The sequence below is a fragment of the Papio anubis genome, chromosome 1 (genome assembly GCF_008728515.1).
Source record: "Papio anubis isolate 15944 chromosome 1, Panubis1.0, whole genome shotgun sequence".
Lineage (NCBI taxonomy): Eukaryota > Metazoa > Chordata > Mammalia > Primates > Cercopithecidae > Papio > Papio anubis.
In genome coordinates, this window is record NC_044976.1 from 140,853,506 (window position 1) to 140,859,182 (window position 5,677).

The 5,677-nt window shown below is 51.1% G+C and overlaps 1 long non-coding RNA gene across 1 annotated transcript; it reads left to right on the forward strand.

Moving 5' to 3' along the window:
* Positions 1-1,622: 1,622 nt before the first annotated feature.
* On the forward strand, positions 1,623-3,912 carry LOC116270455. Its single transcript, XR_004178491.1, has 3 exons — positions 1,623-1,926; positions 2,312-3,498; positions 3,586-3,912. It is a non-coding gene; the product is annotated as an uncharacterized LOC116270455 (long non-coding RNA).
* Positions 3,913-5,677: the final 1,765 nt, after the last annotated feature.

Here is a 5,677-nt window from a genome sequence, read left to right on the forward strand (position 1 = left end):
TCAATCGCCAACTCCTCAATGCCACATCCCTACCCCAGGTAAAAGTCTCTGGACATTCCCAATTAGAGGAGCTAAAACCTTCTGAAGTGAGACTCCCCCGCACCCCCATGCAGGGTAAAGACCACGAGAAGAGCTGCATGGCGTCGCAGAGAAGCTGCACCCACTCTAGCGCCTCACCGCCGACCCTGGCAGCCCTGTGCACCCCGCAGCGTGCGTCTCAACCAAGCCTTGGTTGCCGCAGAGCGTCTGGGTGCAGAGACCCGGCCGCCACAGTAAATCAAAAGACAGCAGACGGCGAGAAGCCGGTGTCACAGCGACTCACAGTCACTACTGCCCAGCGCAATTATCACGCCCTGGGGGGTCACTGCTAAATGGCCCGTGTTTATGGACTCGGCCACGTTGCTCGACTGACCCCTACGGCCAGCTACTCCCGGCGCCGGCGCCGGAGCAGGGGCGCGCTCCCTCTCGGGAGAAGATCTGCGAGTGGGTAAACTGACCCGAGGTTCTTTGCGAATTCCGCCCGCTCTCGCCTGAGGGACTCTTGATGCTTGAGACAGTGTACTACAGATGATTTAGGTAATCTAGGCTGTGCAGACAAGATGCGAGTTATTCCCAAATCCACTTGCTAACTACATGTCCTTAGGCAAGTTAATTTAACTCTCTTACCACAGTTTACTTATCTGTAAAATGGGGATAATGTAAGTAATGACCTAACTGGGATTTGGTAAAAGGCAAATGAGCTAATACAAATAAAGGTTTTAAAAACATGGGCACAACGGTTACTAAGTATAGATGGAAAAGTCGTGATCGGTGTTAAAAATTAAGCTGTTATACAGTTATAGTCCATGACACCTGTTCTGGTGACAACGTGAGTAAAGGGACCTACGTAGCGCTGACCGCCCAGCTTAACTCACAGCTCCTTTGTGTGGGTGTAGCCCAGCCAGGGAAAACAGTGTGGACCTGCTTCGTGCTAACATCACGGGAATGAAGTGCGAGCAGCTAGACCTCTGGTCTCCACCCGAAATGGGCCTCCTGCCTCCGGACTGACTCTCGGGCCATCTTCCCGCTTCCTCTGGCACCGAAGGCCCACAGGGTCCAGCTTTTTAATGGGCCCTTTATTTGCTACAGACCGCCTCAGCGAACCGGAATCAAATCTGGGCGCTTGCGAGGATGAAGGCCAAAGTCTAGATCCCGACGTAAGCCCAGTAGGAAGCGGCACGGTCCAGACACCCGAGGCCGGGTGACCTGTCTGTACTCCGAGCCACGCGGCGCGTCGCTGGGCTGAAATCCCACCTTGCATCCACCGCGCGGAATTCCAAACAGCCAGTATAAACAATCCCCTCACCCCACCACACCCGGGAAGGTGGCGGGACCCAGGCTTCGGTGCAAGTTTCCAGAACTGTCCCTCAGGGTCCCGGCGGCAAGGCCTGCACCCACCTCTCGCCCGTACTTTCGTTTACAGCCGCGCCCTCCAAAGGAAGGTTTATGACCACAGCGCGGCAGAACTGAGTCGGGTGGGCACCATACATGGCCGTGGCGCCTGAGGCCCCAGCTCGCGGCCTCGGGAGCGCTCGCAGGGCCCCATCCCTCTGGTGCGCTGGGCTCTGGAGCTAGAAAGTGTACACAGACCATAAATTTCCCGCCCTGCTCGGCGCAGTTCCCCGAGGTCAGGGGCCGCCCGCCTCCAACCGCCTCAGCCCGCCTACCCCTTAACTTGCGTCCGGGTAACTGCGGCTGACAGCAAAACGCAGCTGGCGCCCGCTGCAGCGCCTAGCCGTACTGCAACGCCGCCTCCCCACTGCTAGAGCACCCTAGCCGCGTTGGGACTCCGGGCGCAGCCTGCGGGAGGCTCCCCACCGCTGCTTACGAGGCGGGAGTTGGGGAATGGAGCAAAGAGGGAAGAAGGCGAGGCCTGGGGGAGGCCAGGTGAGAATGGAAAGCGAAAGGGATGACTAGGAGCAAGGAGGAAGACGCTTCTGTGGCTTCTAGACCCATTTGTGTCTTTCTATACTGAGGTTTGGGGTGGGGGATACACAGTAAGTGCACGTGGCGACCGACGTTCGCTTAAAGATGTTTTTGCACTGGGCCCTCCCTTCCTTCGACTGTGAACCTTGCATACCGTGCAGGGTATACCATACAGGGCATACCAAGAATGCGCTTTCCCTGGGGATGCAGCAAGATGACTTTTAAAAGATTTCCCTATGGTTGCGTCTATACTGACATTGTAAGGTGAATATTTGAAATAATGATCAGAATAATTGGTCAAAAAGAACAAATCATTTCTTTGAACTTTTTTTCTCTTTGACTATAGAGAATCGCCTCAGACCGGTAGCTCGGAGATTGGAGTAAGAAAGGCAGATTTCTGTCAGAGGTTCGGCCACGCCCCTTACCCGCCAAGTACCTTGATCAAATTACCCAACCCCTCTGCTTCTCAAAATGGCCATCTGTAAGAGAAGAAGAATAATATCTTCTGCCCTGTGTTGCTGTGATGGTTACAAAAGATACAAGACTTTCACCTCCTGTTCAAAGAGTGGAAAAGACTTGCGTCTCTTTCCTCCGTTCTTTACTTGCACGCACCCATAGGTGATTTCAAACGAGTATAGACGCTCTCTCCAGCCAGAATGAACTCGCCGGTGTCATCGTAGTAATAGTTTAATAACAATTTCCACTTACTGAGTGCTTTCTGTTTGCCAGAACTCTGTAACTGTGCCCCGTATCAGATACGTGCCCCTAACCTAAAAACCTAAAAATCTGGGTTGCTGAGCAAACTGACAAGAAGAAAGTGGGAAGGCATAATTAGAGAGCTGGCGAGGACACAGGGAAGTGGGATGGTCTCCTCATCACCATTCCTCCGCGATGAGGAAAGCAAAAGAGAAGTAAGAGGAAAGAGGTGGGAAAGAAAGTTTCCGGTGGCTAAAACTTTTAGCTTGGAGGACATGTGTCAGAGCACCTTCAGATCGATTCAGCTGGAGATGCTTGTCGGTCGCTAACCCAGAACCGGTCCAGCATGTAGTAGGGGCTCAAATGATGTGTACATATGTAGCTGAGTAATGTAGAGGCTGTGAGTGGCCCTTCCCTCCCCAGTCCCCAGCATGTCTCCTTTGGCTCTGAGCAATGCTTTTGAGGAGGATGGCACTTTTGTGGGCTTAAAAAAAAGATTATGCAGATCTATTCTAATTTTTTTTAAATATCTGCCTTTCGTTACATTCTGGCTAATAGGCTGTCCCCCATCACCTCTGGAGCTGCCTGGCAGTCCTGTCATCCCTTGTCTCAGGTCACACACTCTGTCCTCCATGTCTTCCAGGGTGGTCATCTGGAACCAAACCAGGGGAGTCCAGTTACTCTTAAAATTCTGAACGGAATCTTGAAAGGTACCAGGAGGAAAGGAAAGCCAGGGCACAACGAGCAGAGAGGAAAAAATGAAAAGTGAGAAATGGTGAGGACATACAAAGCAAGGGAGCGTGAAGAACAATGGATATGGGAAAATTCAAATTACAGGTGACATTCCATTTAAAATTGTGTGTCACAGAGCAAGTCTTTAGTTTGAATCTTTCTTTATAGCTTTTCACCCCCATTTTTTTTCAGCTACAAAACTGTGCTCTTGGCCTGGAAGGGTGGTCAGCACAGGCTGCAGGGACCCTGAGAGAGGCAAGAAAAAGGAGACCTGGCTTAGATTACTGCAGCTGACCCAAAGTGTCCTCAAAGAGACATATCCTGGGCGCTCCCGACCGGCAACCGACTGACGTAGAGATCCGCTTGGGGGAGGTCGGGGCCAAGGGGCCCGGGCTGACCGTGGACTGAATGAATATTCGGCGGGCAGGTTGGGGATCCGAGACCGCGCGAGACCCAGGACCTTCCTCTGCTACACCCAAAGCCGTTGCGAACGGGGCGAGACCCTGTGACCCCCGAAGATAGGAGGCTTTGGAGCGAGATATGCGCCCCCGACCAGGAGAGCCAGGCTGCGTCGAGTCTCAGGGACACGTCTTTGGAGGGCGTGCGCGGCCCGCGATTCGCCACGCAGTGAAATTCAAAAATGGCCGGATTGCGCTGAAGGATGCAAGTCGGAACTGCCAGATAGAGGATCGTATTAGCTCAGTAGTTCATTCTTTTGATCTTTCGTTCGCTTGCTCATTTCTTGAGCTTCTACCACGTGTTGGGTGCACTCGTCACCCGGATTCTGAGAAACAAAAATGAACAGCCCTGACAAATTAAAACGAGGCTAAAATTTGCAGACTGGGAAATCTCTGGTCGAGGAGAGTGGGGATTGAGGGTGGCTAGGGAACTCCGCGAAACAGGCACTTTTTCTCCGCAAAGAGAGGCGGCGAGGTGCAGACGCACTAAGACCAACTCGCCTAGCATTCTCACTCGCTCTGCGGTGCTCTTCCGTGTTCCAAGAGAGACTCGGGTAGATCTTAGCGCCCCGCACCGCCGCCTAAGTGAGGGACTGGAGAAAGCACAGAAAGCTTTGGACTTCTGTCCTGGTTCTTGACGTAGACCACTAGGGAAGTGACCTTGAGTGAGTCATTCAACCTCTCTACGAGTTCGTTTCCACCTACAACAATGCCCAAATGGTACGCAGTCCAGAGTTTTGGCCGCCTGTATCGAGTCCTGCTTGTGAACGCGTTCTCTTGTCCCTCTGTGATGACCTTAGTATCGGGGATCCTAATGCGTCCTCAACCAGATGATTCGCAGCTCCAGGTCCACTCCAGGGGTTACCACCTGGTACTTCTGGGTCGTGTTGCACAGCCTCCTACTTTGTTTATAATGCTACCTACGCTTATTGATGCTATAAATAACCACAAGGGCCACAATAATTATGCTTGTCGTTTATTTAGTAAACAATTTTGGGGGTGCATTTCCTGCGCCAAGCACTGGGCTAGGTGCTAGAGTTTCTCCAACCATGCAGCAGAGTCCAGCCCAGCTCTCAAGAAGCCGAGGGTGCCTTTTTCCTCAAAGGAATCGTTGATCTCCTGTTCCCATTTCGAGGGCCCTCCCTCATTGTGATTAGTTAAAAACTTAATAAAACTTCCGAAGTGCTATTTGTTCCAACATAATCTCAACAGTTGGAACATAATTTTCCCTTCTGGGCCCCTAGACACTTGTTTAAGCTTCAGAAAACTAAGTATCAGAAAACTAACTTCTTCCTTTCTAACCCCCACGAGTAAGTCCCCGCCACACCCACAAGCATTGTATCCAGTGCCTGCTGTGAAATTTGCAGACTGAGATGCTCCTGCGCACAGTGCCAGGAGCATCAAGAGGAAGAAGTACTCATGGGCTTCTAAAAGAAGCAACGCCTGACCTAGTCAGGCAGCTCATCCTAACTCTCTGGGCTACTCCTTAAAGGATTTCCTGGTGACAAGGCATCCTCATTCTCATCTAATGATTTAATTACTTGGAGAGTAAAGGTTGTCTTGCATTCTTTTTTTCTCTACTGTGCAAACATTCACAAGGATCCCAATAAATACTGCAATGAAAAGAACGAATGGATGAAGGAATGCAGTAACATCTAAGGCTATAGCAGTAATTATATACCAGCCATTGTTCTCATTTCGCCTTTTTTTTTTTAACTGTCATGAAGTCTTGCAGCGATTTATGAGTTATGTACCTTTTATTATATCCCATTATACAGAGAAAACAAACCAAAGATTAGAAGAATTTTCCAAGGTCATGTAGCTAG